Source organism: Pinus tabuliformis, chromosome 2_1 (assembly GCF_031772625.1).
Source record: "Pinus tabuliformis cultivar Carrire ecotype Pingquan chromosome 2_1, CPIR1, whole genome shotgun sequence".
Lineage (NCBI taxonomy): Eukaryota > Viridiplantae > Streptophyta > Pinopsida > Pinales > Pinaceae > Pinus > Pinus tabuliformis.
In genome coordinates this window covers 505286408-505309011 of record NC_142299.1, presented here as the reverse complement: position 1 = coordinate 505309011, position 22604 = coordinate 505286408, and the positions used below count along the sequence as shown (strand labels likewise).

The following is a 22604-nucleotide window of genomic DNA, read 5'->3' as shown; positions in this document are numbered from 1 at the left end:
TGGGGGAGGCTTCTTTATGACAGATGCAGACTTGGATGCAGATGGGATGGAGTTTCCATGGACCTGAGCATGGGATGATAGATAGATTCTTGATGAGTCCGAGATGTAGCAGAGGTCAGGGGAAGACTTGTGGTGGCATAAGGATGTGCATTCTTGTGATTTGGGTGTATGGTTGGACTGATCACCCGACTAGTTCGAATCATGAGGGGTACCAATGTACAGAGAGATGTGACTATCAGTTTTACACTTGACAGGAACATACATAGGTATGTTCTGATGGGAGACTACATGGAGGGATGACACATGATGAGGTCGACACAGGATGTTGCAGTGGAGATTGTGGCAAAGGGGTCGATGATCATGGATTGAGATGATATCTGATGGATGACATATCAATGAGGTGTATACCTTGGTATGGAAAGCTTGGTGACAGTTGGTCACTAGGTTGGAGACATGATGGAGATGGAGTTCTACATATGTTGCAGAGATGTTTGTCGTATGTGGAGGAGTTGACATCATGGATTGTGATGTTCTTGGTAGATGGCTGCCGGGATGGTATGTTGTCGAGTATGACAACGATTTCAGGAGGAGGAGGATGTAAGGTCTTTGTTTATGTCGGGCGCGGTTGGTCGAGCGGGTGCAATTGGGCGCGGGCAAGCCGAGCCGCACGACGGTCGAACGAGCACGGGCAAGGGCGCGCGGGCGGGTGCGCGAGCTGGGCTGCATGCGGGCAGGGCGCGTGCGCCGTCTACACGACAATGCGACGTTCCTACGAGTTGGATGCGATGAAAGTCTGAATGACAGTTTTACGACACTTGAAGAAATACAAGAAATGGAGATCAATGGAAGGGAGTTTATATCCTATGAGCGTGGAGATGATTGGGGGCTGGCCAACATACTCCAAGGCATTCAAAGTGTGTGATAAAACATAGTTATGTGGTTGGCCAAAAGGCTACCACACCCCCTTGCCATGCGTATATATTGGAGCGGTTAAAGCTCATTTGCAACAACGAATTCAATGAAGCATCTTCACAAGGACTCAAGAAGGAAGTGTGCAGAAAGAGAAGGGGAATGCGCATAGCTCATGCGCACATCTCATAGAAGGCTGCTCACTTGGTTAACATTCTTGGAGTTGGTCGAAGGTTGGGCAAGGTGTGCCCGGGGTTGTTCTAAAGTGCAGATTTGTGTGAGACTTGAGGAGGGGGTCTTGGTGTCTCGGGTGAGCACCCTCCCACCGTGTAAGGTGTGCACAAAGGTTGTAAAAGGTTGTTTGCCTCTATTGTAAAATTGGCTAAGTATAGACTTGGATTTTGCCAAGGATACTTGTGAAGCTTGTATTATTGAAGAAAGATTGATTATTATATATTGTTGGGTAGACTCATTGTTCAGGGAGTTTCCCCTCCCTATATACTGTGCAATTGTTCTTCTCTTTTATAATTTATGATGATAATGAATGAGTATGGGTGTTCATTAGTATAAAGGTTATTCTTAATAATACTTGGTTGCGAAACACAAACTAAGTAAGAGAAAGTGAATTAGGCGTAGTCCATGAACATTAGTAATGGTGAAAAGAAAGTGTTCGGTGATGCTGCACCTCGCCAAGAGCGGTTGGAAGACTACCGCAGGCCTGGGGGCGTGACATCTTTAGTCTAATCAAAATATTGGAGTTCCTAGTATGATTTCCCTAGTATCTTTATAGATCATTGCATTACTAGAGTTGTAGTTTTGAGTAGCTTTTAATTTTCATCTATATACTTTATATGGAAATCGTGACTATATCCACCAATTTTGAGAAAATATAACAAGGATTGGCCATTGGAAATGAGTGCAAAGTGCCTAGTTTGTACATAGAACATAAACTGTGAGAGGCATAGCCCCCACCCTCATTTTTAAATTCAATTACTCTTGCTATCTATATTCCATTTTTCACCATCTTATTCACTCACACAAAGAGCTTTTCTTGTGAATATTCATATGCTTCTTAACAATAATTCTTATGTTGCATGACTAGGGATTTTGCACTCGGTAATTAAACAAGGAAAACAATTAGAGATTAAAAAGGCTCTGTTATTATTATACAAGTGATACTTTATTGTTGTTTGTCTCCATTTCCATGATCAACATCGTTTTACACATTTGCGAATATTTCCAAATTATGTGTCTCACATAAAAATATCCCACCATTCCTTTTTTTTACAAATGTAACTATAATATCTTTAGATTTTTGAATTATAGCTAACGAAGCCAAATTTTAAATTATAGATAACGAATCCAAAACCTACATTTTATCTCGATCATAAAAGTTTCACAAGCCTTACTAGCCATTGAAATTTGAAGTTTAAAATAGCCATAAAATTATGACAATCCTTATCTACATTTTCACTTTAACTTGCCAGTCAGTATTAGGGGTTGTTGGAATTGAATTTCAAGGTGTATTTACCTTATTATACATAATTAATATTATTAGAGTTCATTGGATTTAAATGTGTTTCAAATATGGTGCAAAATAAAGTTAAAATAATATAGTACACTAGTGGATATCGACAACTTAAAATTACTATAATTTTATTGTTATAACTATCTATAGGAATATTTTCATTTTGAGTAATCTAATTTTGAAGTAATTTGAGTTAGGTCTTTGAGTTCCCCATGATTCAATAACATGAACTTCTGCAAAATTCCAACTCCTACGAGTATATGCCAAATTGTGTAACGTTGAAGCACTTAAATATTTGATATGTATATGAATGTACTTGTAACTCAAAATCCATTGTAGTTTGAATATGATGTTTCACCTTATATCACAATCATCAAGAACAATGATTAGCATTATTTTTATAAAATTGCTAAATTTTGACTCTCCAAAATGGCATATATATGTAAGGAAATGTCATGAATTGCTATTTAAATAAAATAAAATAATACATATATATATAATTAATGAAATAAAAGTTTTACCTATAAAAAAACTAGAAAGGAACATTAGTTTGGTAGAATAGTAAATGACACACATCAATGTGCAAATTTTTGGGTTAAGTAGGCATGTAATGAACATGTTTTAGCATAGTTGTAAGTTTGTCCCAAAATTGTAGGTAAAGGTATTTTATTTAAATGAGAATGAGTACTTGTATTATATAGAAAAAGTGTGCCCAGTCATAGAGATATGCGAGGATTATATATTTTATCATACTGTTGGGGTTTCTTATGATATATATTAGTTAGAAAAAAATTTATTGTGTCATATACTTTTACATGAATTCATGGTAGAAAGTATACAACTGATAAAACATGCCTCAAATGAAAGAAAATTTACATCCTTGCATAGATTATCTAGAAATATATTGAAATTTATTAAGGTCCAAGAGAATATCAACCTCATGCCCATTCCGAGCAATGGTCTCAATGGAATTAGCATCCATAGATTATAGTTCATCTTGCAAGAAAACCATTCGCTACCTCGATGCTTGTATCTTATCCATTTATCATACATTCATGCCTTGGAGATTAACATGTTAATTAAGCATTAACAATCTTGTCTCTCGCTACTTATACATACATAGAGCTATGAGCACTATATCCTATTGCGGGGATTTCAATTGAGCTATTAGAAGATTAATTTACACCCTACTTGGTTAGCAATGTAGCCTTTATTTGCCACTACTCTTCTCGTCCACTTTATTTTTGTTTGTCCAATTGCATTGACTTACCTTGGCAACTCTCCTCACACGTTTACTATCAATTATTATTCCTGTCGCCTTCCTCATTCTCCCACCTTAATGACAACTCCTCCCTACTTACTTCAGATCTCCACCACCTCAAAACCATAGGTAGGAATCCCTATAGACATTGATTTCCACCCAGAAAACACAAAAGGTCATCAAAAAATAATAGTGTCCAACCTAATAATATCGATCACTCTGAAGCTACTCACACTAGCAATAGAAAATTCCAAACTTCAGCAAAGGAGAGTCCCTTTCAATCAAGATACTTCATGAAATCGTATTATCTCTGAATAGATGGGAGGCCACAAAAAAATATTGAAATAAGTCCCTTGAGTGATGAGTGAACCAGAGGAGATGCTCAAAGGGGATTTCCCTAAAAGAGACAAATTCCCAAGGAACCATCCCTAGCAAATGTAGAGAAAAGTAGAAATTTTCCTTACATAGATCTTTAAAAGGGGGGAGGTTACCAACTAAGGATAGGGAATTACCTAATTTCCCAAGCCATCCCAAATTCCCATAGCCCTCTCTTAAATTTATTGGAATGATCACCTCCACCGCCAATAACTTACAAGATCTGTGGCAATCAAACATTGAAATATCTGTTAGAAATACATACATGCACGATCAATGATAGATAATTTAAGGCTCATAATGACCACTCCTTTGTGATATTTTGTTTGATTGAATGGAGCCATCATATTAGAGCTTTAAATCACTTATGTAGGAGGAAGAGAGTACAGAAAGGTAGTAGTGAGTGTTCATGTGTGAGGGCAACCTACTCAACTCATGTTGAGGGATGTTTCCTATCTTTCACAATCATACCTATTGTCATGGTGATTGTATAATTTTTGTATATTTATTTTTAAAAAGTGTGTAAAGTCCTTTCAGTAAGTATAACAACATTCAACATGTATTCACTACTTAATGCATCTTGAATTCTATCATCCTTACCCGAAGGACCAAACACTCCAAAATTTATAGAAATATTATAACAAATGCAACTTTTTAGGAGTACTGACAAACTTATAGAATTTCATAGTTAGGTTTGTAATTAGACCTGGAATTTCAAATTTCTTTTGCTTATTAAGTTAAAATTTGATGATGATTATTTGTTTTTTGAGCTCGTCATTTTAAGCTCCATGTAGATGTAGGAGTGTCAATTTTTTTTCTTTTTTTATATGCAAGTTTATATAACATCCAATAATTTTAGTAACATAATTCTAATTAAGTGAAACATTTCCATTTTGGTTGTGGATTCACCATAACAATGATTTTCATTAACACTTGACCTTATTTGTGTCCCATTGATTTTCATTGATTTTCTTACAACATATACCTTCATTAACATATGAGCTTATATGTATCACATATCTGGGAAGCTCACATCCCATGAAGTTAATAGTTGACATTGTTAGGATGCATGGATTCCGATATGAAATTTTGCGAATCCATTCACCTATAAAAATACTATGTTTTCTTGAGAAATTTACTTTACCCAATAAAATATTTTGAATTCAAACTCATATATATATATATATATATATATATCACCTTCTACATCACACTTCTACACCACACTTGAATTAAAGTGTGTCGATTCTCCTAACTATACAACATAGACAAAATTTATTATAATGATTATAACAAACTTATGACTACTATTCTTTTACTATGCCTCTAACACTTATACTTATTAATGTGTGACTTCTTATATTATTAAGATTAACATTAAATCATCCAACACAACTATAATACCCAACATCAAATCAAATCACATCATCCAATATAAATATCACAATACAATGTCACATATATAAACGACACAATAACACTTCACATCGCATTAAAGAAGTGACAACACATATGCAAAACTTTTTCTTTATAGAAGTCTACAATTAGCCTGCAACATACATACTATCGGATTACATACCAGAAAACCATAACACAAGACCCTTCACTCATCATTTATATGGCACAAAAAAATTGTTGTACATGAATTCAAGACATATTTAATGAAGAAGTTTTGCCCGCATGTATTATCATTTATTTGATGTGAAGTAAAGTGTCATTATGTTACGTTTATTTATATTGTTTTATTATATTGTGGCATTTATATTGAATGTTGATGTCATATTGGGAATTATCTTTGTGATTGTCATTTGAATGTAAATTTTGTTAACATAAGAAGTCTCACAATTTAAGTGCTAGAGGTGTAATCTAAAAGTAGAATTGATAAGTTAGTCAGGTTTATTGTAATAAACTTTGTTGGTGCCACATGTTTAGAAGATACGATACATCGAATTTGAACTTGAATTAACTCGAGTTTGAATTATGGAATTTATATAATTAAAGTGTTACAAGGATTTTGCATAATATTATAGGGATTTTACATTCACATTCAAAATTAAATTATATATATATAATTCATTGAAAATATTTTTGGCAAATAACAATAAAGTGAAATATACAAACAATTATATTTATAAATTATGTTGGAAGTAATGCTTTATAAATCATGTTGGAAGTAATACTTTCATATCATGTGTCAATTGTTATTGTGAGTCCTTAGGTGTTAATTTGAAAGTAGTTTCTTATGTGTGAGTTGTAATAGCTATCTAGATATGTTGTTGTCAATAATCTAGATACTATAAATATATAACCCTTGAAATCAATAAAATACAAGAAGTGTGATTTGTGTAATAACTCTTTCTGCTCAATTTTATATTTCTACCCAATCATTCTTTAATCTATTAAATCATTAACGGAAATTAAGCCCAAATTAAAAAAAAAAAAAAAAATTAAAATAATTTTGCTTAACACTGAAATTAAATCTAATTTACAATTATATAAACTAAACTTAATGGATAAATTAATTTTTTTATTTCAGCTATTAGAGACTAATAAAATTCACCCATTTCACTCTTAACCTTAATTTTTATTCTTACAATTTTTCATTTACACGAAACTCTCACGAGTGCAAACGTGGAATCATTTCTTCGGAGAATATAAAATGTATCAGGACATCATTTTGGTCTTAGTGAATATATTGATCAATCCTAAGGGTTGAATTATAACGAATGATTGCACATCCTTTTTTTTTTGTTATGTGAGAAAACAGTGAATAGATGATCGATAAAATAATATATTATGAAAAGCTAATCCAGTCATTTAAAAGGATTCGTTTACTTTGATTTTTCAGCCAAAAATAGTACCAAGTTCATTGAAAAGAATATTGAGAGGCAGAATTGGCAGTGGAATACATATAAGTTTGTAAAATTAATGTTAAGGATGGTAGAAAAACATATATGAGTATTTGTTTTTTATTAATAGATGTTAGAATATTTCATGGATTTTAGAATATTTTTAAAATATAAATCTAAATGAATATTCATAATTTTTCTAATTATAGAGTTCAAAATATTTCTAAAATAAAGTTTACAGCACCAAAGGGTTGAAATCAAAAACCTGTGGTGTGATAATAGATAATTCAGTTTGAGAACGTCACGAAAACATGGAAACGGAAGTTTGCAAACATCCAACTTTGAGTAATCAACGAAAGGCAATACATTGAAAAGGAAATGCTGCATGACATAAGGGTTACCTCAAAGAATAAATACAACGAGAAAGGATAATAAGTCCTATTACAAAAGATACATAACTAGCTACACGCTTGAATATATATGGGATGTGAAATATCTAACTGAGGGCATTGAAGTACATTATACTCCGTTCCTCTGAATCTGTTTACAGCTAGCAGTCGAATTTACATACATCTTTCCTTTGGTACCACCCGTTCTTATAAACTTTCTATATTCATTGAATGTCAGTGTTCTATACAATGGAGGGTTGCAGTCGCTGATCAGCTCCTGAATAGGTCCCACATTTCTGTCTCCACAAGGGTTGCAAAAACCAGCGATGGACATTCGTGCTCTAGTTTCATTGACAACAACTCTATGTTCAACGCTCTTGTACATGCCATTTGTAAATATCTGCACGAGCATAACCGAATCATTGGTATCAAAAACTTATCCCAATTTCCATGGATATTTTAGAATATTGTGCTTCACTCATAAGAAAATTGTTTTTTTATTGCCAGTGCTTACAGTCTAATATCGGAAATGTTATCGGAAATGTAATAACAGGAAAAAATTTAAAAATTTATTGTGTTAATAGTATTGGTTTAATTTAAAAAAAAATATCTGATTATATAATTTTGTGTAAGGATGGGGTGTAGTCAATTCATATATCTAGATATTTATGCACTAACTATGTACATTTTCATAAATTTTAAAAATCAGATTTAAAAATATTATTATTATTATTATAGTAAAAAGTAAATTGTTTCCTCATAAGGTTGTATTGTTCAGGTACTCAATGGTGTAAAGGTTATTTATTTGGATCTCAAGAGTCACATTACTTAACTCATATTACCTAACAAATATATATATATATATATATATATATATATATATATATATTCGACTCCACTAAATCTAGGCCTGAGTGATTTTGATGGCTTGAAAGTACTAATCATCTCAAGAGTCACATTACTTAACAAATATATCTATATCTAACTCCACTATACCTTGAAAAGTACGAACTATAAATTATGACTTAGATCACTGGAACAACCCATGAATGGAGCAACCCATAATACCTTGAAAAATACGAGCTATAAATTATGACTCAGATCACTGGAACAACCCATGAATGGAGCAACCCATAAATCAGAGTGACACCTAGAAAAAGAAATAACTCCTCTTGCCGAATGGGACAGACTTGGATTCGTAATACATATATAAAAGCAAATTAGTTTATCCTTAGACAAATAGAAAATAAAGAATTTTCTTCTAATGCAATAAAGAGTGGTAATTAACCATGAGATTCAATTGGAGAATAAAAATCATTCCACAAGATACTTAACTTCATACAATCAATCAAAGTGGCAATTTTCCCATCGAGCATTGAAACTACCCACAGCCTCTACCTAATTTGGAAAAAAACTGTTCTACATATACTCTCTTTCTTTGACATATACTCTCTTCTTTCACAGTGAAGAACTTATCAATAATATCATACTTATACTCACAGTAAATATTACTACCAAATTCGAAATATTTATAGTATTAATTATAATCATAATATATTATAAGGTCCATAATATATTGTTTCACAAAAAAAAACTGAAAAAATAATACATTTTTTTCAATCATGAAAATATAATGATGAAAACATCCATAAATGTTTTATTTTCTTTCTTAAAAATCCACTCAAACAAATTTCATATCAACTATTATGATGTTAGTTTCCTACCAACCCCCAATTTGTATCCTATTGATTCCCCATCTATCCTCCACGGTTTAATGATTTGGTATTGTTGAATGATTAAATATTGCTGATCTGGTGAACCGCTTTTCAAAGTTTAACAAACAAATCTTAATCCTGTACATTTAATAAATCTGAAGCTAGAAAATAAAAATCTAAAACTCATATGCCATTCAATGTTCTAGAGCTCGACGTTACCAAATCCATCGTATCATTTATGAGAACGGCAGTTTAAAGTGCAAGTGACCTACCCTGGTAATCATTTCGACGACGCAACCAGTACACTGCCTAATCTAATTCACATACACACCTGCAAAAAATAAGATCTTATTGAATTATAACTAGGATATAGTGTTTTTCATAAGCTGACCTGCATTTGGTCGCCTATGTTTACAACTAAAGCGTCGGGGATCGGCTTCACAGGAACCCAGGAGTCATCCTTTCGCACTTGAAGCCCGGGATTTACATCATCTTGAAGTAAGAATGTTATGCCTCCTGGATCGGAGTGAGATGACAAACCCAAAGTCAGATGTGGCTCTGGACATGCTGGATAATAATTTATTCGGATACACATGCCCATATCTTCCTTTCCTCCAAATGCTTCCTTCAGATAATCCGAATGAAGACCGAGGTTGACAGAAAATACAGAGAGCAGCTTCAGGCAAAGATCTACCACATTTTTGCAGTATTTTTTCATCTCTTTCCTGCATCAACGTCTCCATGATATGCTCATAAGTGATTCTGAACAAAAGCAATATATATTTTGTAGTTTGACAATAATTGTAGATAGAGATTTAGAACTAGCTGTCATTACCTGTAGTTCTCTGGTTTGGAAGGCCATTTACATTCATTTCTGATACTGGGTGGCAGGAAATGGTGAAAATAATAATCTCCCCAATCAAGAACAGCTCCTTTCTGAACTCCAAGTCGACTTCCATATCCTTCATATGTAATAGGATCGTTAGCATACTTCTGCTTCTCCTCTAACGGCAGGTTAAAAAATTCTCTACCGACGTTCATAGCAGCCGTGAGAAGTTGAGAATCCATTCCATGGTTAATCACTTGGAAGAATCCCCACTCTCTGCATGCATCTGAGATTGCCTTCATCGTTTCGCAGCGGCGTTCATCATTCAACCCAGACATATCGATAACTGGAATCTGCTCGTCAAACGGGACTATGATCCCCGTCTGGGGCCTTTCAGGTTCTGGTTTTATATAAGCGCTAGGTAAAGATTTAATCCCACTTTCAGCAATACCCTGAACTCTCTGAATCGGTTCAGGCCACTCCAGCCTCTCTCTTTTTGAAGAACCATTTCCGAAATCTGTGGATTTTACAGTCTCTAAAGCCATGACAAAACAAAAAATCAACCGACCTCTTACAAGATTTGATACTGAGCGAGCGAACTTACTTTACGGCCTTCACCAATCCTTCTACGAGCTCTTCACACAGAGGCATCCGTTCAGAAGATTTCTATAAATGCTTTTAGAGCATTTGTTAGATCTTGCTTCCCGATCTAAGTTTTATATTCCTGACCTCCCTTATACCCTTCATAACCTAACCACTTTGGGTCAGGTCTTCGTTATCACGAGAGTGTCAAGTCTACCACTCATTATCCTTGTGTTATCCTTGTTTTCGGGGATTGTAAAGCTGGTTGGAAATGTTATCGCTCCGTTTTCGACAGTTGTACAGCACGTTGGAAATGTTGTCTCTGGTTGAGAGTTTCTATTACTAGAAACTTAATTTGTGTGTTTTCTAAACGGTCTCATTGTTTCTAGGATTATAGCGCAGAATAGTGGGTATGCATGTAAACGTATGGGAGACATCCAATATTTTAGGAAAATTGACGAGGATTTAAGGATTAACCTTTTAAATTGAAAATAAAATAATAATAATAATTTATTTTACTTTATATAAATTTATTATTAATAGTTTTAATTTATTTAACTCATCTCCAGATTTATCAGATTTATCATACATTTGGAAAGTTTAATTTTTTCGTTTTCTCAAATTATTAAATCTAAATATATTAATATTAATATTAATAGTAAGTACTTCGCTTATGAGAAAATAGAGAACCAAATCCTTTCCGCACCTTTGGAGTTAGGCCTTACTAGTTCTGCAAGATCAGTGTCCATGAGCCACTTTTAATATATATATATATATATAATAATAAGTTTAATGATATTTTTGACATGGCATGATAACAAAATTATAATAAAACTACATCAAATTAATATTTCCAAATATTAAAAGTTTAACGTAGAAATATTTATATCTTTAAATATTTTAATATATTAATAGGATATGGTTTCTCTTTTTAAAAATTCATAATATAGGATATAGCTATTTTCATTTTTGTTTAGACCGATATAAATTTTTTTATTTTTATTATTATTTTATTAAAGATGCAACATACTTATACATTCCCTTATACTGAGTTGTAGAATAGGCCTCTGAGGCGCAATTATTTTTCAATAGTTTTTCTTTCAAGTTCTAATATAGAGTAATGAATAAATGTATATTGGAAATGTCCCTACATTTATTAGAATTGATAAAGGCTTTCTTTTTAATAATAAGATTAAGAAAATCAAATCTGATAATAATCACTAATTTCATTTAATGTAAATTCATCGTTACACTATTTTCTTATAAAGTTTTAATTTATATCTTATAAAATTGTAAATTTTATTAATTTCAATTTCAATTATATTAAATAAATATAAAAATAGATATTATAAACTAAAATAATAAATTACAATTACTTTAAAATGAGAAAAATGATAAATTAAAGATTTAGTCATTAACCTGAAAATTATCAATTAACAATGAAAAGAAAACAAATAAAAAATATTTAAGATAAAATGAACATCATTTTTTATCCGGTCAATAAATGGATGGGTCCTCTACATCCATCACAAATCCGGTCAATGAATGGATGGGTCCTGGATGTATGAGGGAAGGTAAAACCATCAATAAGACTATATCTATCCACGTCAATTCACAAGGAACCCAATGTAGATTACAACTATTTCCATAATGTTAAATTACTTCTTAATAGTATTAAGACTATTTCCATAATGTTAAATTACTTTTTAATATTACTAAGGCTATTTCCCTAATGTTAAATTACCTCTTAAAATTAATATAAGAAAAGACTTAAGTTTAACCATTTATTAAGTTTTTAATGGTATTTTTTAAATTTTTATATATTTAAAAATGGTGTCCATACTTTGGGAAAAAAAGTCCCCATAATTTACAATTTTTTTTTGTAAGTTTCTTTGTTCACCCACTAACTCCCTAATTTAAAAAATTTGTGTAGTAAAGGGAAAAAAAGGGTGTTTTTTTTGTGGAATATATATATATATATATATATATATATATATATATATATATATATATATATATATATGACACATTTAACGAAGAGTCATCTAATCTTAAGGGTGTGGGGACAAGGAAGGTATCTCTCAACTTCAACATATTATAGACATTCTCCAGTTTTAAAGTGTGGCGGAGAAAACTACGGATTCTTATAATTTTCAGAGATTAACTTTGAGTGTATGTAATATCTCTAAAATTTTTAAATTTTTTTAAACTTTTAATAATAAATTTATAATCTAAAATATTATAATTTAAATTTAGCTAATTCATCGAAAACATCTAATCACACCTAATTTTAGCCACATCAACGTTTAATAATTTAAATTTAAAATAAATTTTAAATTTCTCTCCCCTATAACTAGCCTTCAAAACCCATCCCCATAACAAAATTTAACTATGTTTATTTTTTATTAAAAAATCATAAACATCTCTACATTTTCAAGATCGAACATGTTCAATAACCATTTAAAAATATAATATTCAATATCATATATATAAAATAATGTATATTATATGGTATTAAATTTAAAATTATCCCATAAATTATTATTGATTATCTACTCAAACAATTTCATATTTAATACATGATCCAGAAGCATTTAATACTTTGTCACGAAGTCAATATACCGACACATAGCAGGAACGTGTTCTTTGTTGAAACTGGAGCAGGAAACGACCCCGCATTCAGTGGAATACAGGTAACATAATGTTATTGGTTATGGTTATCTTATCATCTCTGCTTGGCCCACTGCCCACTCCTCTTTCTTTTCTATCCTAAAGGAAAATACAGACATCACGTGCTGATAAGGTCTATAAAATCATATGACTAGACACATATTCTGATCTTTGACCGTACAGTAGTGTCTGCCCATAATTATCCCAGCTCCAACTTAGTAGGCCAACACTATGGTCTACTCTGTTGGATCATTTTTGGATATTGATAAATGTACAGAATCTGGTGAAAAAATTGATTGTCAATTTAAAGTAAAGATTCGTTCTGTACTATATGAGTAAAATAGATTAGATATCAATCGAAGATTTGAGCGTAAAAGTAGACAATCTTGTGATGTATTATTTTATTACTACATATGGTGCTTTGTTGTAGATGGTGTGTTTTTGGTGGGTAGAAATGGTGATTTAGTGTAATGTGATCAGATTTATTTTAATTGTTATGAAATATTTATTTTAATTTTGGATTTATTAAGTACTTAGAGTGATTAAGTATTTTGAGGTGTAAATTTTTTTTCAAGGATAAAATTTGAGAATCAAATGTTTTGAGGTGTAAATTTCTTTTTTGAAGACAAAATTTGAGAATATGATTGCATGGTTAGAGATTTGATCTTTCTAGACACTTGATAAATTTGGGGTTAAAATGGATATAGGTTGGTTTTAGTTGCCACCATGAAAAATATGTTGAACATTTAATTAAATATGTTAAATACATCTATGATTAATATGGTCATTTTAATTTTAAATTTAGGTAGTCACCTCAGTTTCTTGTGATAATAAAGACTGTTAGTAACTTAAATGATCGAATATGATGAAATAATTTTTTTGAATGCAAAGTCACAATGTAACAATGTTGTTGAATGATATAAAACCTGAATAATAAGAACAAAGTTAACAGTGTCCTCAAACTCATAACTCTCCCCAAAACACCTCAACGTGAGAAACAACCCAATAATGAAACAAGGTTTTTTTTGGTAAATTTTCAACAACAATGAAAAAGGACAGTGAAAATCAATTTTCATTTTCCGAAAAAAAATGAAAAAAATAATTAAAAGTTTTCATACTGAAACAATATTTGTTTGGGGGTAATTTTTCAACATTTTTTTGGCAATAAAATATTATGGCTCCGAAAAACCTTGAAATTCCAAAAGTTTTCAGTATCTCTGAAAGCTTTAAAATGCCAACCATTTTCAACCAAGGCATTGAAAAGCCTTAAAATTCCAACCATTTTCAACCATGCCATTGAAGATAATTATTCATTATACCAAAAGTAATTTTCTTTAAAACGCTAAAATTAGACATCTTTAAAAATAATGACACATTGCAATCAAAATTTAAAAATCAACCATGACATGACACATTGCAATCAAAATTTAAAAATCAACCGTAAATTGACAAGTAGTGGGTGAACTTACCCATTGCAATAAAAATTCAAAAATCAACCCTGAATTAGCATTGTAACAAAAAGTTAAATATCAAGTAAGAAGCTAGCATATATTGGGATCAATCCGAAATCAACCATGAATTAGCATTGTAACGAAAAGTTAAATATCAAGTAAGAAGCTAGCATATATTGGGATCAATCTGTTAGTGTAACAAAATAGACAAAAAAAGAAGAAGAAAAATTAGATAAATAACAAAAAATGAAAAAATAAAATGCAACTGTTTTTTTTTTTAACAAAGTCTTTTGGTAGAAATCACATGAGAGAATTTTTTGGCAGACGTGTTTCGAACAAACAAGTGTGTTTCAAACAAATAAGTGTGGTTCATCATTAGGACTAGATGAAGAGGAAGACCATGGCAAAGTCTTAAATAGAGAGCAATGTAGAGACATAATTTCAAATAATGGCTATATTTGAACAATATATTTGAAAAATCTGGCCCTGATGAACGAAAACGACACTTGTTGGTTTGAAACGTGTTGGCCAAAAAACTCTCTCATGTGATTTCTATTGAAATACTTTGTTTAATTCATTATGGATCACAGAAGCTTGAATACACAGAAAATAATGTTTAAATTATAATATTAATTTATTAATATATTAAAAACAAATATTATTAAGTAACAACTAGTTTTTGAAAAAAAATATTAAAATAATGATATTAGTTTATTAATTTATTGAAATATTAATATGTAATGGTTATATTAAACAACTAGTTTTTTCAACAAATATTTAATTAATGATATTATTTCATTAATTTATTAAAAATATTAATAGGTAACGACTAATTTTTGAAAAATAATAATTAAATTAATTTATTAAAACCAAATATTACTAGTCCTTGAAAATTAATATTTAAATAATGATATTAGTTTATTAATTTATTAAAATATTAATATGTAATGGCTATATTAAATGGCTAGTTTTTGAAAAATAATATTTAAATTAATTTACTAGAACCAAATATTACTAGTTTTTGAAAAAGAATATTTAAATTAATTTATTAGAACCAAATATTACTAGTTTTTGAAAAAGAATATTTAAATTAATTTATTAGAACCAAATATTACTAGTTTTTGAAAAAGAATATTTAAACTGTGATATTAGTTTATTAATTTATTAAAAACAAATATCAATAAGTAACCGCTATATTAAACTGCTAGTTTTTAAAATAAATAAATAAATAATCAAAGTCAAACTTTAAAGGAGGGGAGTCAAAAATTATAAAAATGAGTGAAGACCATAATTGAGACAAGATCATTTGATAAATAAAATAACTAATGGAAATAAAATAAATTAAATTAAAAATAATTAATGGAAAAATAAATAAAATAAAACAAAAATATACACAAGTCAAAATAAATATATATAAATAAATAAATAAATAAAAATAGAAACACACACACACACACATATATATATTTCCAAAAAATAATAATCAATAAATAAAACGTGGTCAACAATAAAATATGGGGCTCATGCCCATTAAACAAATGACAAAAATACTAAAAGGAGTTAATAATGAATAGGTTGATAAAATACATAGAAAACACAAAGGATCAAGAAAATAAACTTTAATCAAACAACAAATACTATAAAAAGGATGTCAATGCATACATAGCTAAAGAAAAATAAAAAAACTAGGAGGACAAGACAGGGACCCAACTTCTACTAATGTTCTAACCATCATCTCTATTCAAATTATTGGGTCTTTTTTCAATTTCTAGGGCCTCCTTCCATTTACGATGAAGAAAATGATTAACCTTAGCAACGACTTGGGCCTCCTCATTGCAGATGTGATGCTTAGATTTATCTGCATGCTCCGCCAAAGCAGAGGAGCGGGTCCTACCATGCTTGATGTCAGTAGCATGCTCACGAATCCTTTGATTAATCGAGCAACCAGTCTCACCAATGTAGGGAGTCCCACAAGAGCATGGGATAATGTAAACACCCTTCACATTCTTAGGGACCACTGGGTCTTTTACAGATCTAAGGGAGCTTCGGATGGTATTTAAAGGCCGAAAGGTTCAACCCACCTTATGCTTCCTTAGGATCCTTGCAATCTTGTTAGTAGTCCCTTGGATAAAAGGAAGATGAACACCAAAAAATCGATCCTTGGTAACTTTCTTAACACCCTAGGACCTTTTTCAGCTCTGAGGAAAGCCTTAGTACATCACTGTCTACTATACCCATTATTAAAGAAAACACTTAGGAGATGTGCTTTCTCTTCCTTAAGATGGTTCAGAAACTCTTAAAGCTCTAGTTGCTAAGGTGTTGAGAGCACCAAGCTTTTGAGTTGGGAAATGATGAGAAATAGCATGAAGATATTGTTTCGTATTAGTTTTCTTACGATATACCTGATGAGAGAAGGAGCCATTATAATTCCTTGAGAGGAGGATGTCAAGGAAGGGAAGACTACCATTACATTCAAATTCCATGGTGAACTTTATAGAACTAGATTGGTTGTTAAGATGGAGGAAAAATAGTTCCAACTTTTCTTTACCATATGACCTGTATTTATTCAATTTCATTTTTTTTTTCAAAAAATAGATCAAGAAGTAAAAATGAAAAAACTAAACTAAACAAAAATAAAAATTAAAAAAAATGAAATTAAACAAAAACAAAAAATTAATTAAAAAATTAAAACCTAAAAAAGAGTGAAAATAATTTAAAAATACAAAAAATAATAATTGTAAAAAAATATAAAAAAATAATAATAAAACAAAAAAATATTCACATAGAAAAAATGAGACATAAAAAAAATTTAAAATAATTTAAAAATACAAAAAATAATAATTGTAAAAAAAATATAAAAAATAATAATAAAACAAAAAAAATTCAATAGTTGAATTGAGGCTTCTGTGATCCATAATAGTTGAAAGAATAACTTCGGCGTAAATCACATGTAGACAGATATTTGTCGACGCGTTTCGAACCAACAAGTGTGGTTCATCGTCAGGACAAGTTGAAGAAACAGATCCAGCTTAGCATGTTAAATAGTCTGATCAGAGACTCCAACCACTAAATCGACCAACGGCTAATTTTGACCTTAGAACCCAGGCCAAATTATTATTCATTAATTTAATATTATTATTATTTTTAATATTAATATATAAAATATTTTTAATGGTTAGTTTTAAAAATTAATTAATTAATTTATTAATAGCTATATATATATATTAAAGTTATAATATTAGGTTATTAAGATAAAAGTTAGGATTAAAAAATAAATAAATTACTTTTAGTGGTTAGTTTAAGAAGATAATTTACTTATTTATTTAAATTAGTTAATAATTATTATTTTTATATATATATAATAGGTTGTTAAGGACGAGAGTAATTTCAATGGTTAGCTTAAAAAGTAATTTATTAATTTATTTATTAATAATCTCATATATATATATATATAATAAAGTTAGGGTTAAAAATATAAATAAATAAAATAATTTAAATGGTTAGTTAGAAAAGATAATTTAATTAAATTATTTATTATTATATATTAATAATATAGTTTTAATATAGGTAATTTATTTGTTTAATTAAATTATTTATTAAATATAATCAATAATATAGTCTTGATATTAATATATTAATAATATTAGTAGTCAAATTATTATTTATTAATTTAATATTATTATTATTTTTAATATTATTGTTATTATTATTATTTATGGATATAAGTTAAATTAGGTAAAAATATATAGATAAATAAAATACTTTTAAAAAAATCAGACATAAAAAAAATTTAAAAGTTTTTAAAATAAAAATAAAAAATAAATTGAAAAAATGTTAGAACACATTCAAAATAAAAAATAAAATAAAATAACATTAAAAATAAATAAAAAGAATTAAACACAAACATATTTAAAAAAAAATAAATTTAAAAAAGAATACGTAATAAGCCCACCATTACTTGGGAGGCAAGGCTTGAGGGTAGGGCTTGTGGAACTACACGCCGCTCCACCAACGTTACCCTAGCGCGGGTGAACAATCAATTCCTGGAATCACTAAATACATTAAAAAAAGAATAGGTAATAAGCCCACCCTTGTTTGGGAGGCAAGGCTGGTGGGTAGGGCTAGTGGAACCACATGCTGCTCCACCAACGTTATCCTAGCGAGAGTGAACAATCGATTCCTGGAATCACTGAATAGTAGACAGTTGATTACAGGAGCATTGTACCACTCCTCATCCTTGACCTTCCCTACGCTCCCCTAGCTATCTGAGACCCTTCCTACCTGCCTATGTGACTGTTTATTGCCTATTCTCTTTCTGATATAAATATATCTGTTTTTTGAATGTATTTTTTAATTTATTTTATATATATATTTTTATTTTTTTATTTAAATTTTATGTGAATCATTATTTTTTTTAATGTATTTTTTAATTTATTATATATATATTTTTATTTTTTTATTTAAATTTTATGTGAATCATTATTTTTGAAAAGAAAACTGTGTCATCATCTTTAGACATAAAATTTATAAAAATTTCATAAAATTTGCTATTTTTCCAATATTTTTTATTCAATTTTTTTCATAAAAGTTATTAATTTAACATGTTAATTTTAGCGAAAAGGCACTGAAATATGTATTTTTTTAATTATATCTATTTGTAAAACGTGTATTTTTTGTGAAATGTTTAAAAATATTTTTTGTAGAAACAATTATTTTATGTGTATTGAAATATTAATTAACGTTACATAAATATATTAAAAACTCTAACTTAAAAATACTAACTTTATTATTCTTTTAACTTTGCAAAAAAATTGAAAGTTTTATTATAAAAAACATCACAAAGGAAAAAAGAAGTCAAGCTTGAGAAATCCTTAAAATGAAAACATCTCTACATGAAGAACAAGAAGATGAATAAGACAAAATGAAAAATGGTTAAATAACCAACACTTTTAAAAAATTGTGCATACTTAAGACATAAGAAAAATTAAGGTGTCAAAAATATACCCCCGAAAAAAAAGGTTATGATTCATCAACGCTTTTCAAAATCTGCATTAAAATCACCAACATTTAAAAAAAAGTATTCATACTTAATAAGTAAAAAAATAATTAAAGTGTAAAAAAAAAAGCCAAAAATAAGGGGTTGATGTTGCATCAACACTTTTCAATATTGGCATGAAAATCACTAACATAAAAAACAATTGCATATTTAACAAATAAGAAAATTTAAAGTGTCAAAAATATGTTAAAAAAGAAAAGATGTATTTTGAATCAACACTTTTTAAAATCAAATATTTTTTGCAACCTCAAAAAATGTGAGAACTCGGTACATTTCATGTTTGGCTGGTAATTGTGTTTAAGAATGTAGTCATTCCAAACAAACTTCATTTTTATCAATCTCAAAACATTTTCTGCTATTGTTCTTCTTGTCGCACTTATTAGTTTTACCATCTTTCATGTGGATCGTATGAAAAGGGTGGTCAAAATCATAGACCATTCAAATATTTAATTCAAATTATTGTAGTAAGTGAGATACCTTGTCTCTTTTGCTCCCTAATATTAATAACATCTTTCTCTATTGTCAATTATTGTGACTTATGGATTGTTAAACCTCTAATAAGTTTCAATGCAAGTTGTTTTATATTACCTTATTTCAATGGAAAGTAAATAACACTATTAAATGATGGAAAATGAGAATAATAAGAATGTATTCAATTACCAAATTTCTACAATTTTAAGAGGAAAATATTTAAGGTAAGTGAACAATTTATTTAAGATGAAAACTCAAGTATTTTATATATGGTTGAATTATTGTAACACAAAAATCAATTCACACTATCAATAAATTTGTTTGTACTTACACCGAAATAAATTCACATTATTAATATAATTACTTTGAAATTAATGTACATCTTACATCTAGCTACATCAAATTAGAAATCAGCATCTACAGGGAAAATGAATGCATCTAGTGCAGGCATTCAAATAGGATTAGAGATGAACATGTACAATGAAATCATTACATATAGTGGATTAGAAATCGACATATGCATTGAAATCAATGCATATAACACATGCAATCTAAGATTATAAATCAACATGTACACCGAAATCAATGCATATAGTGAAAGAAATCAAACAAGATTACAAATCAACTACACTGAAATCTATGCATCTAGTGTAATCAATAAAATTGGATTAGGAATCAACATCTACATTGAAATAAATGCATCTATTTTAGTGAATAACATTGTATCTCCCCCTCCCCCCCACACCCCCCACCTCTCCCCCTCCGTCTCTCCCCCATCTCTCTCTCCCTCCCCCCTCTCTCTTCTTCCCTCTCTCTCCCCTACCACCTATATCTATATCTTACTCCATAAATTTTTCTTTGTCTCTCTATATCACTTCGCAAACACACACACACTCTCTCTCCATATATATCTATCTCTTCCTCACTACCCCTCTATGTCTCTCTTTTCTTCCGTCTCTTTCCCCTCCATCTATATCTATATCTACCTTTGGCTCTCCTTTGTATTTCTAGCTCAGCCCTGAATCTTAAACACTCTCTCTCCATATGTACTTATCTCTTTCTCACTCCCTCTTCCTCTCCCCCTATTAACTTCTCCTTCTCTCACTCTCTCTCCTCTATCTCTCTTCCCTCAACGAACATCATCAATACATTTTTTATTCTTACATTGAAATCAATGCACACTACTAATCTAATTACTTTGAAATCAATTGGTGGCAATATTGAGGAAAGAAAACATGTCAAAAAACTACTTAACTTCGTAGATCTTCCGAATAAAAAAACAGGGTTTTAGGTGTGAGGGTTTAATGCACTTTTAATTGTTTTGGCCTGCCCCTTTGTACTAGCCTTGGTTTCAAAAATGTAGCTAATTCACATCTTCTGAGGGAAAAATAACAGTCGGCCTCCACTCTTGCATCCGGTGTTGGTCTGCTTCGACTCTCTGTATGTGCTATGCCTTCGCTTGTTTCTTGTGGTGGTTTGTTTGCTGGTCCACGGAGGCTTCAAGTCGACTTTCAATCTGCAAGTTTTCACTTATTCTTTGCTGCCTGGCTTATGCTTCATTTTTGTTCTGCTCGTGGTGGTTTCTGATGTTAGTTTTGGTGTTGACCTGGCTCTGTGTATCCATAGGTTCTTCCCTTGCTACTTTTGTGGGCAGCTTAGCAAACACTATTTCAGGTAAATTTTTGTTCTGGTTTCATTTCTGCATTTCATTTTTTTGTGATTCTAACCCTCTGGCCCCTTGGTGAGCAGGTAAACTTACCAATGGCGTTCTCGCTAGGAGAAACCCTCTGGCTAAGGACTCGGTTCTCGTCCTCTGACTTGGAGACAGGCTTTTTCCAGGTAAACCCTTGTTCTTCCCTTCTTTTATCTGCTCTCTGTCACCTTATTTTACTTGCCTTTCTGGTTTTTGACTACCCATCTCATTTTCGTGGTGATGTGCAGGTCATACCTATATAATGCTACTCCACGACCTCATTCTTGGGAGTCTTTACGGCTCGGGGAAACAGGGTAGGATCCCTCCGTGATTGTTTTGTTGTTTTTACTTGTGTTATCCTTAGTCAAGCATAAACCCTTGGGGTTTCGTTTTCTTAGTTATGTTTTGTATGGTTTCATGGGTTTCAAACCCTCATTGTCAGATTGGTCTTGGCTTGTAAAACGTTGTTTTTGTCACTTGTGAGTTTCAAAACCCTCTACTCTTTTGGTTTCATAAATGTACATATTGAAGTGTTAAATTTTCAAATGTAATGAATGCACAGGTGTGCTTGAATACTGAATGTAAATGTACCTCGGTTTTGAGAAAGAATGTGCTATCTTTGCTAGCTTTTCCTTTGCCTGGTTTCTGGTCTGAAATGCCTTCAGTCACAAGATTTATGTCGATGTCATTCGACCTCTTTATCAAAATAGTTCACTATTTTTCTTAAAACAATATTTGAAGCACTAATGCACAGGAAAAATAAATTGTCTTTCTTTCTTTATGGCAGAGATTTTAGATTCATTTGCTTTCACTTATACTCAAGAAAACA

General features: G+C 30.5%; 1 pseudogene; it reads right to left on the bottom strand.

Moving 5' to 3' along the window:
- Positions 1–7441: 7441 nt before the first annotated feature.
- Positions 7442–10558, bottom strand: LOC149201169 (jasmonate-induced oxygenase 2 pseudogene; annotated as a pseudogene).
- Positions 10559–22604: the final 12046 nt, after the last annotated feature.